Below are 11,608 nucleotides of genomic sequence, written 5' to 3' on the forward strand. Positions count from 1 at the left end.
GAGGTGGAATCGCGATCGTTGACGTCCCGAATTGACAACGCAAGAAGCTGCAATCCGTGCGCGTTCCTATAATATCCCTATTCGCTCCAACCATGCCTTTCGTGTCCCACGAATTTATAATAGTCGTTTGTTCCGGAAAACAAATGATCGTGGGAGAATCCCCTCCACGCCGGAAAAAAGTTATTGTGGCAGGGAACCTCAGGTAAAAATTTCAAAGTCCTAGCTCATTTACTCTCGAAACGGCGAACAATCAAAATCTCGATGGGACACGAAAGTTCATGGTTGGAGGATTACGTCAGTGTTGTGGGAAAGGTAAATAAGTATTTTTTTTTTTTCGATAAAAATGTATTTTTGTGTATAATTTAAGCGTATTAAAATATTTTTGTCGTTAAAAAAAAATTTTACATTCCACAGAGGTCTATTATGGCTCAGAGGCAGGTGGAAGAGGTGGGGAGGAGTACGATTATAAAAAAAAAATTAATTTTTGTACATAAAAAATATCTGTCACATTTCAACGTCGCCTTTTCTTATTCAGAAATTCTTTTTCTAGCATTCTTTAAGTCCTTAAAGTCCTTCTGTACCATTTAAAAATTACCAAATTTGCGGCGACGAAATTAAGTATTCCTATTTAATTAATAATTATCTCGTATTTTTTTCTCATTTGCACTACTTTTAGTTTTAATTTGCGTTTTGGTTCATTAAGCTTCGTCAATTTGTTCGTGAGTTATGATTTTTTAAGTAAAACGAGTCGTAACGCGTGTTTGTCAACATATAATTGTTGTAAAAAAATATTTAAATAAATAATTTCCAAATTTTCTTTACATTGATTTTTAGTCAAAGGTACAAAGATATTATAATAACTTTTGGAAAATTTTTCAAAGCTATTAACATTTTGAAAAACACGTGGGACTCGAAAGTGCATGGTTGGAGTGAATAGGGATATATCTGCGAATATGTGCAATATTAATAATCTCCTTTAATCGTGCAGTCAGAATAGACGTTCAATTAAGAAGAACACGTGTGCGAAAGATGGCGTAAGATCGCGTTCTCGCTAAGGAAAAAGAGAATTCCGAAAAATTGAATCCTGGAAAGCAAGGGTTGGGAATCTGAAACATCCTATCGGATATTTTAAATAAGTCTTACCAAAACAATAATTATCTTTCGGCTCTTTTACCGCAATAGAATACAAAAGAGACAGTAAACTGCAAGATCATTTGCGTTAAATTAGCGATAGGATTGCAGATATACGCGCGGATGTAAAAGTAGCAGATCTTGTCGCTGGAACATATTCGTGGATTGCCAATTAGATGATGGAGCGAGCATCGCGATTCTCCATTCCGAGTGATCTAACATAGAAGAGGCGTACTGAAGAGGAGAGAAGGCCTAGGTGAAGAATAGCTTCACAGTGAGTTTGCGTCCGATACGTAAGTGGTATATACCACTGCGAGCTAACGTAGATTAACGGTTAATAAGAATGTATAGCGAGAAACGGGTAGGAGTGGTATCGCTATCGTACGCGGTAACGCGTGGCCCCACGTTGCGAGTTCGCAGATATATATACGTAACGTCACGGACACGGTCCTAAGAAAAATGCGATGCCGGCGCGGCGCGGCGCGGCGCCTTGAATGAAAACAAACGATCGGCGGGCAGCGGATCTACATTGTGTGCCGTAGCCCATAGCTATAATCGTGTAGAATATGCACAATGCATCGACAATTGCCTGTCAATCGAACCGCGCGGTACTTAACCGGTATCCAGAGCGTGATAACAATGTCGCGTGTGTGTTACAAAGGCGTTCGCACGCGCGCGCGAGAGTTTAATAAAAAAAACGTCAGCTCCGAAGAAGAGCGACGCGAAAGGGCGTAAAAAGGGACACGCGTGTGTGTGTGCGATGTCGAAAATTCGTCTCGACATATAAAAATCCGCGGCGCCTTGTCGTCGCTCGTCGAATTCGACGGAAAATATCGCGTTTGATCGCTTGACGTTTCTTCCTTTCCGTCGCGTTTACCCCCTACGCTCGCAACGATGTCCTCGCTGTGCGTAGGGTTGAACGATATTTTTCATTTCCCGTTTCGCGAATACGGATTCTCGCCTTCGGCGTAACTGCATGAACGAACATGTAACGGGGGGGGGGGGGCGCCGCCGTACTTCCAATTTTTTATTCCATTCCCGCGTGACCTCTCTGGTATTTATACTGAATTTGCGAAATTATCTTTTTTTTTTTTTCACGAATGCAATCGGCTGGTTACATTATGTACATACATGCATGTCGCAGACACACTCACACGAAATGAATACGAACGATAAGCATTTTAGTCGCTAAAACTCGACGTCCAACTTTCCGCGCACTCCAAGTTTCGTTGTCCGGATTGTAGCGTAAACTAAGCGAACAATGCACTTGTCCACTCCATTGTTTCACGCGTTTCTCCGACTTTTCCACTATTTGCTCTCCGGTCTTGCTATTGCGCCGGTAAATGCGATATGCCCAAAATATGTATATTCTCCACGAATAGCGGAATCAAGTTATTTGAAAAATTTGATTATTTAATAATTTGTTTCTCTCTCTTTCAGTTTTTAATAGTTTAGGAAATTATGACATGACGCTTATTAGCTTATTCCAATAACAAGTCTAATTCGAACTATATATTCGATTTATATTTTTATATTTATAATATTTAATATATATATATATATATATATATATATATATATATATATGTAATATATATAATATAATGTAATATATAATACATATTATAATATTTAAAGATCTGGATTGTCGTTTCTATGGGGAAGAAATAAAAGTAGTTACGGCCAGATTATAGACGCACACATGTAATCGTAATTGATAAGTTATTGTAAACGCCTTTGGCGATGACAGTGAATTGGCTTTAACAGCTTTAACGGTAGCTTCTACAGGTGGTCGGTTGACATTTTCGATGTCAATGGCACCCATCTAATCTAGTTACCTCGATGTATCCCCGAGTTACGAAACTGCTGGCAACCACATGCGGAATAACTGCGGGAATTTAATTTCGATTCAATGACGACGGGACGGTCGCGTCGATTTAAAGAGTTTTCGACGTAAAAACACTAGCAATGAGGAAATAAAATACACTACCGTGACAAAATTTAGGTTTTCGATTTGTTTAATTTGAAACCGATAGTTCTATCGAAGGGCCAATTCTTTATTAAGTCTCATCGTACGAAATATTAATTCCCCTCGTGCATTTCTTCATGGAATATTAAGTAACGGCTAATAATACGTACGTCTCGAAGAACGCGGAAATTTATCAGGAGAAAAATACGAACGACGTCGTATTTTGCATAAATCCGGAATTTATCTTGTCGCGAGGGATAATTAATTATTTTTAAGATGTATTTTTTCGCATATTTCCAAGTATTTCCTCGAATAAATGTTCTCTGGTAACAGCTGCAAAGACGATAAAATTCCGCTGGCAAAGCTTTTCCTGGAATCCGTTCAACTTGTCCCAGATGCACTTTCACGAACAATACAATTCAGAGTTCTCCAATCGGCCGACGGCGACGGTGGTGCGCTTCACACCCTCGCACGCGCGTAATCTCCTGGGAAATGCAATTTTGTGGTATTTACGTATCGCATTTCCAAGTGCAAACACGAAACAAAATGCGCGTCGGTTACATCGCCGACGGTACCTAATTAAGACTATCGGAACGCGGACGATATATACAATACGCGTCGCTCGCCCGAAGTTAACTGCCCAAGACCGAAACCGCGATACTTAAGATGCGTAATTCGCATTTATAGCTTTCCCGAATCCGTCGTCATACTTTTCGTCGCGAGCGACAACGTTTTCGTCAACGCGACCGTACAAAATTACGCGTTTCATTCCCTTCGTTATACCCTCTGTCAGATGAAGCGACGTGTTTAGCCGGCGCATTGTCAAAATTATGCGGCATCTCGGTTCTCCGCCGAGGACGTGCTCATACCGGCGACACGACGCACGGATAGGAACGTGCATGATACACGGAAAAGGGATGGGAACGGGTGATACGTCACGCCGAGCTCATGCGTCGTCATGGTAACGTATTCTCCGTTGGTTGACCTTGGGCAGGGTAGAACGTGGGGCTCTCGTGAAAGGGTGAAGGAAACACGAGGAAATGAGAGAGACGCGCGAAACACTCGAAGGAGACGCTGAAAAAAAAATAGGGACAAAAGGGCGCGAGGGAGCAGAGGGGACAGCTTCTCGTCGCGGCCGCGCGACGAAGGCTCTCCGTCGGAGTACGGGGATAAAAAAGGGGATTGAGAGTCAAAAGGAAAGCTGACGGTCAGCCTTGCGAACGGTAAAGGAATTTCGTTTTCCTTTTTATATTGAATAAATCAGCGGTGCGCGCGCGTGCGCCGCTGATGAAGCGCGTTAATGAAGCCGGCAAGCTTCCGCGGCGAGGCTCATTGTTCTTAACACGATTCAGTCCTGAATGCTGAACGTAGAACTTAATAGTATGTATAGTCAGCTCGATATTCGATATAGAGAAGGATTTATTTCGGTCTGCCTGCTTGCGCATTCAGCGGCAGACAGGTGACTATAATACTCGTATAATTTCGCTTGTATAATACGGGGTACACGATAATTAAGTCGGTGCTCTAGGTTTGAAGAGGATTCGTTTCGGTATATATTCGTAGCTGTTACATAAACATATATATATATATATATATATATATAGTCTTTATTCGTGAATTTCGTATAAACGCAAGAAACGTGGACGATACGAAGAGAAAACGCGCGGAGAGCCGCATAATCGCGCATTTAACGGCAAATACTTCGCGCGGGCCCTTGAATTTTCACTGAGGTACAATCGAGCGTTTTTACGCGCGACAGAGCTATTTGAAATTCCGGTCTGACTGCAGAAGAAAATCGCTTACAAACTCGCCGAGCAGAGTACATAATTAAGCGCTTGCATATTCATAGAGCTACCGTGAAAGTCACGTTTACTTCTGTGTCACGCAAAGTGGATACCTGGATCGATGGTATCCTGGATCACGCGTTACAATTTAAGCGTTACAATTTGATTACAATTTTTTTTTTATCTTTGGCGATACCAGATGCCAGAGTGCGATTCGTAACGTGATGCGTATTCGATATGATTAATTTACCATTAATTTACGATATATATAGGCATTCCTTCCTCCTAGTTTGCGCGCCAGAATATATTCGCCTGGTTAAATCTGGATTCTGACAAACATGCCTGTTGATAAAAGGGATTTGTGTGAACGTGTGTACTGAAAAATATGCTTCAACAGGTTGCTGATTTTATCCTCTGTTTTACCCGCTTTAATCATTGCGAAAAAACGACAATATTCTAAACACGATAAAATGTTTTGCACGATATATCCAACTCATATACTACATATATGGCACAGAAGATGACGTGGTATATCGAGTTGTCCCATGTCCCATTCATTAATAATAAATATATATCATTATTTTTGTGTTCACCGTGTGTTGTAATATTCATAAAGAGAAAAAGATGAAAAAGTGTCAGTTAATAAAAGTTTTAACATCGGTAGAATAAATATTTTATTCTCTCTGATACTATAATAGTACATATTTGAGGAATTTTTCGATTTAAATTCGCAGATCTTTTTCAACGACAAATTTTAATAAAAATAAATAACATTTATTTATCCCGAGCAAGATCTGCGGATTGCTTCATATTGACCTATTTTCCCATTTTCGTCATTAAAACAATTTTAAATTATTTAAACAGTATAAATAACTGTCTCTAATTCCAGGTTTGCATTACCTCGCAATTTAAAATTCTTGAAATTGATATTCACGATTTCAATCGCGCAGCCTCCATAAATGTTCAATTCATCGTACATCGAAAGCCGATTACTATTTCGATGAGCGACATTGTAAAAAATAGTAGAAAAATGTCTTGATTCTTTTCGATGGAATAATTTTGCGATAAAGTAACAGTATTCGTATTTTTGCGCGTATTTGATTTTAAACACACCATCAAATTTCTCTTGTTTCGCGACATAGAATTTACAATTTTATATGATTTGTCATACATAATTTATTTAAGACATGAATCGTAAAAAATTCATGTATACATATACATTATACACATATTCCCATACAGGATAGAGAGGCGTAATAGACATACATATTGCAGAGTAATTTCATTGAAAGATTGCAATGTTGCCAAATTCATTGCAAAATATTGCACTATTACCTATAGTTTATATAGATTACCACTATTACCTGTAGCAACATTAAAATTTTCACCTTTAGAAAGATTGCAACGAAATATTATTAAAACAATCTTGAATATGAGAACAGACTATTAATTAATGCATGGACTATTATTTGTTATCTTAAACTACTTTCATTTATCACAAATAAGTATAGTAAAAAATTATTATTATATTATCATATTTTATTACAGTAAAATTATAGAATTATGATTTTGCAATGTTTTCGGAATATTAATTTATTATGACATGTTGCTAATATCTCGCTGACAATACCTTTTGCTAATCTATGTCTCTACCTACAATGTTTCTATAATGTTGCAATGTTCTTCGCAAAATCTGTATGGGCGTTGTAACAGTCATTGAAAATAAAATGCAGAATTTGCTGAAATTTAAGAAAAGTAGAAAAAATTATTATTATATTATCATGTTTTATTACAGTAAAATTATAGAATTATGATTTTGCAATGTTTTCGGAATATTAAAGTTGTGGAACAAAAAAAATAAAGACCAACCCACCAATAACCTATAAAAGTAAACTTTTTCGGCTTTTTTTTCGACAGCCGGAATAAAAATCGAAGTACTTTCTGCCAGGCTTGTGTTTCGTGGGTGTTTGTAAACGCCAAGGCTGACTCAAAATGGAGTCAGATTCCCGAAATAACGAAATAGTACTTGCGCAAGAGAGATTCGTGCTGTCTCCTTTGATGATTTAAAACCGAAATAATTAGACAAGTTGAATCGACAACCTGTTGAAACGCAAACCTTTGTAAACGCCTGCATAAAAAAAGATCCAACAAGAATGGAGTTTTTCATTCACGATAACAGCAGCTGTCACTTGTACTTGGAATGCACACGTGAATGTAACATGTATAAAAAGCAGAAATACAACATTTATGAAATGAGCGAAGAAGAAAAGCGAGTCCCCTGGTATTATACTTGCAGCTTTGATCGTTACAAGAAGGTGTATTAAATAAATTTTTTGTTAAAAAAAAAAACTCTTGCTCGGGTAATCCTACAGATAAATCAAGAGTTAAAAAAACCGAAGGCGAAGGAAAAAAATTACGCAACGATATATTTAATTGTGTGCTAAATTCAATTATTTAATTAATAACTTGTGCCATATATATATATATATATTTATATTTATAAAGAAATTAAACAACAGGCCAGTAAAATAAATAGATAAAATTACGCTTAGTGATATCACTGGCTATTATACTTTTGATATTGCGTGCGGTTATCGCCGCGCGCGATTAAATTCGGAGCGATAGCGACCCGACTCGAAATACCGCGGTGCCGCGGTGATATCTTCACCGAGACACAATCACGCTTTACCGCTCATAAAAATTCGCGTTTCTCATTCGTCAGCGTCTCACGAATCGCGGTGTCCCTCGGTAAGCAGTATTTCCCACGAGGGGACGAAGATTTCGGATATACAAGTATTCACTCGCGAGACCCGGGCAGATTAGTTTTGAATTAAAGCCAACTTTATAAATTAATAGTCCGTTCGTCGGAGAGACGGTCGCGGGAAGAACCCCAAGGGCACTGCACGCGAAACGCGAACTATTACCATACGCTTGACAGACGCGCACGGACTATCACTCTTCAAAAGCCTACCTCCCCGTACGTCCGATTGCAGAAACTCGCGAAGAATCTCGGCGTCATGGTTTATGTTTAGACGCGCGAAGGAAGATTCGAGACACGCACGACGCGCGCCCGCGGTAAATACGCTTGAGAAATTTCCGGCTAAAATCTGTTTGTGCAACGTAAGCGTAAATCGCATGTTTAATATATACTTCTCAAGTTTAAACAAATGCGACGAATTCGGGTCGCTTTCTCATTAAGCATTCAGCCCTTGTATTTCCGCGACTGCATGGCTATAGATGTAATTGGAAGACTTATTCACTCGCCCGTACGCGCGCGTAGAAATTTTATTAGAGTAACATCTGTCGTCTCTGTCGACGTTAAAACTGCGTTAAGATGTCCGAGTGAAATATGCAAAGTTTCGGTATACGTCTCGCTTAACGTTGGGGGATAATGATAAAAGTTAAATAATGTAAATGCTTAATTATAGTTTTTAGCGGTGTAGATTAGAATAATAAAACTTAAAAGTAAATTTCTATAACGTAATAACTAAATAACTGAATTTTCTAATGTGATTATAATTCAGGATCGAATGCATAAATGAATCCATATAGGCTGGACATATTTTTTACTAATTATATTAAGAGCCAGATCGAACGTGGTAAAAATTTAACACGCGCCCATTGATCTTTGATTCTATATTCATTGCATTCGACCCGTTCAACCGCGTTTGTGGAAAATCGCGATGCCACATGACAGGGTGAGTTGCATACAACGGAGTAGCGAGACCTGGACCCTTTTGTAAGTTATACGAAGCAGTTTTAAACTAAGTTATCAAGCTGTGGAAACGCGGCTGCAAAAGCGGGCTGTATCGCTTTTTCAAGCTCGCTCCAATGTTAATGCATTCGAAACCGCGGGATCCTGCCTTTCGAGTCGCAGAACGAGGGCATCGCGCCGCAAGTCGCGCGCAAATATATATATACACACATATATAGGTATATATTATATATATTACTATACTACATAACACACCGCTGTGTGTGAAGGTCAAAGGTTAAAAGGAGTCTCTGACAAAGGGCATGGAATTGGCTCCGTTTCGTGTGACCGCGGGCCGAAATTTCGAACGCTCACCAATTAACATCCAACAGAAGAAGAATATTCAATTAAAAACGCATGGCACGGCCGGATATTAATTGCTCAGATTGGAACCGAATGATGTGAACGGATATAACGTGACAAGGCGCCGAGTCGCTGTCGAGAGCCAAGCGAAAATAATTTCGCCACGTTACCTGGCTTCTTTTTGGAAGATTTTATATCGATTTTACTCACACACACACACACACACACACACATATTCGTGAAAGCTGTGTTTTATACCGAATGAAAGGTAGAGCTAATTTCAAGTGTGAATCTATAAACAATATCATTGTCGCTCCATTTCTCTCACTAATCTTTCGATGAAAAGAGGAATTTTTCTTTTACACAGATTGTTCTAGTACCACATTTATAAGAGATTCTCATTTAATTTGGAGTGCATTCTTGTTCAAAAATATTACATAACGGAAATCATATCACTCGATTAATTTCAAGTAAAGAATTTTCGTATAAAAGTTGTATTATAAAAGGCACGTGGAGAAATGGATAACGGCTTCCTGCGGCACTCTGGAAGAAACTTTATATACTTAATTGCCGCAGCATGTTTGTATTAGCAACCGATTGCCCTACCACTAGATATACCGCGACAATTCTTTTAATTAGCAACTCTATTTCTCCCTAGATTATAGTTATCCTGCCTGTAATCCCGCCTCGTTGGGGAAAAAAAAATACTTTGATGGACAATAAGGCTTAACAAAGTTGATACGCGAATTGTTCGCGGCACACGCACATTACTCCGGAAATAATTCATCGGCGAGATATCGGTGTACAAGGGTATTGGTAGAAATTAATGCGAAATTAACACGAAGCATATACATCAATCAAAATACCGTTGAATAACATCTATTTGTCCGTCAGCGATTTACTCGCTAAATTTTTGTAACTTCTAACGTGAATCTTAATTATAGAATCTTTGTGCGATTTAAACGAAGACGCTTTTCTGCATGAATTTAATTAAATTTGGAATTATTCATATAACCGTATACGTAAACAAACTAATTATATTTTATGTGTGATTTCATTTTCGATTTCTGTACAAACAGAATTATTCTCAATCGTTGCCCTTTCCACTTTAAGACAAGGTTATCGCTTTCCGTGAGAACGGTAAACACTCTTACATCACGCCCTTTCTTAATCCCTTCCGAACCGTCATAACATTGAGCAACGCACGTTTGATAGTTTACGCTCGTTCGACCCAGTTGATCCAAGGATAATGATGTGCCTATACCCGATGAGGGACACCCTATCCGCGTATCAGTATCACACATCCATCGCATATCACAATAAAACGTAAACCGATCCGATCGGAGCGCAAGTAATAAATCGAGTACTTCCGCGAGCGGCGATCGAAGAGCGAGAGGGCGGCCGAAAACCGGCGCGGCGCGGCGGCACAACGAACGGACGCGCGTCGCGGGGCGGGGGGCGGGGGGGGGAGACGCGGAAAAAAATGAGAGAAAGATATAAAGAAAAGAGAAAAGGAACGCGGGATCGCGCCTCCTCGAAGGGAGAGAAAGAACGGTGGTGTATTTACCATTTCCGCGCCATCGCGCCGCGTAACGGACGCTCCTCCAGGTTGCGCGCCGCTCGGCGCTCTCTCACGTCCTCGTCGTCCTCATCGTCCTCGGCCGGCTCCGGGCGCCCCGTCGAAGCCGCTCCGGTGGAAGTGGGAAAACCGTGAAGAAAAAACACGAGAAAACGCGGAATAAATCGGCGCGCGCCGATTCAATCACCGTCGGTACGCCACGCGTAGTACATACAACGCCGAAAACGTCTTTCGTTCTTTCTCTGTCTTATCTAGTTATCTATCCGCGTGCCCGTCTCGCTCTCTTCCCTTTCTCTCGGATCTCTGTTCGAGCCCGCTGGACGCGACGGCACGTTAATAACGCGGCGCGAGATGCGCACACGCGTGAAGCGCGGAACCGACTGGCTCGGCTCGCCCGCCGTGATCTCCGGCCCCTGCGTCAGCGCCACCTGCTCCGCACGGATGCTGCCCCTGCAGCCGTCCGCCGCCCGCGCAAAAATCCCCCCGCGTTGCATCGCCCCATCGCCCCCCTTATTCGTCCTGATCGCCGCGGCGACAAAGAAGTGATTCTCAGGAGCTACGCGGGCACTAAATATCGTTTAGATTTCTAATCGACGTATCTCTAAATATATACTATAAGACCCTCCCAAAAAAATTCCAATTGAAACATTTAAAGTTACGTAAATATTTACAATATCCGACGAAAAGGCCAGCAGACACGTTATTTATAACTAGAAAAAAAAATAAAATCTAAACAGTTGCACATTAAACGCTATAATTGAGAATTATTTCTGTCAAGGTATGCTTTATGTAGTTAAAGGCAATACCCATATTATTGGCTCATTAATGCACAGCTGCAATGCGTTTTTCAATATCGAGCGCGAACACTGATTCTCTCGTAATTCAAAGCTCGATACGGCTCGTTTTGTAAGTGCTTATGTGACCAGGTGCAGTTGCAGATTCAGCTGCATCTGGAGCGGGTTCGCTGTAATAGTATTTTGTTGTAGCAAAACCACGCGCGCGGGAAAAGCACCCCCCCCCCTTTCCGTGGATAAAAATTCAAGCTCGAATTGTAGACTGTTCTTTTCATCGCTTTAGTTAATGCAATG

At 40.3% G+C, this 11,608-nt stretch overlaps 1 protein-coding gene across 2 annotated transcripts in view; it reads right to left on the reverse strand.

Moving 5' to 3' along the window:
- Nucleotides 1-10,915, reverse strand: part of Dgk (diacyl glycerol kinase 1) — an 88,854-nt gene extending 77,939 nt beyond the window's left edge. For both annotated transcript variants that reach the window (XM_077426230.1, XM_077426170.1), the window contains exon 1: nt 10,509-10,915. The gene's annotated coding sequence lies outside the window, so the exon portion shown is untranslated. The remainder of the gene's footprint in view (nt 1-10,508) is intronic.
- Nucleotides 10,916-11,608: the final 693 nt, after the last annotated feature.

Source organism: Temnothorax americanus, unplaced genomic scaffold, assembly GCF_048541705.1.
Source record: "Temnothorax americanus isolate GAGA-0224 unplaced genomic scaffold, ASM4854170v1 Scaffold1, whole genome shotgun sequence".
Taxonomy (NCBI): Eukaryota; Metazoa; Arthropoda; class Insecta; order Hymenoptera; family Formicidae; genus Temnothorax; species Temnothorax americanus.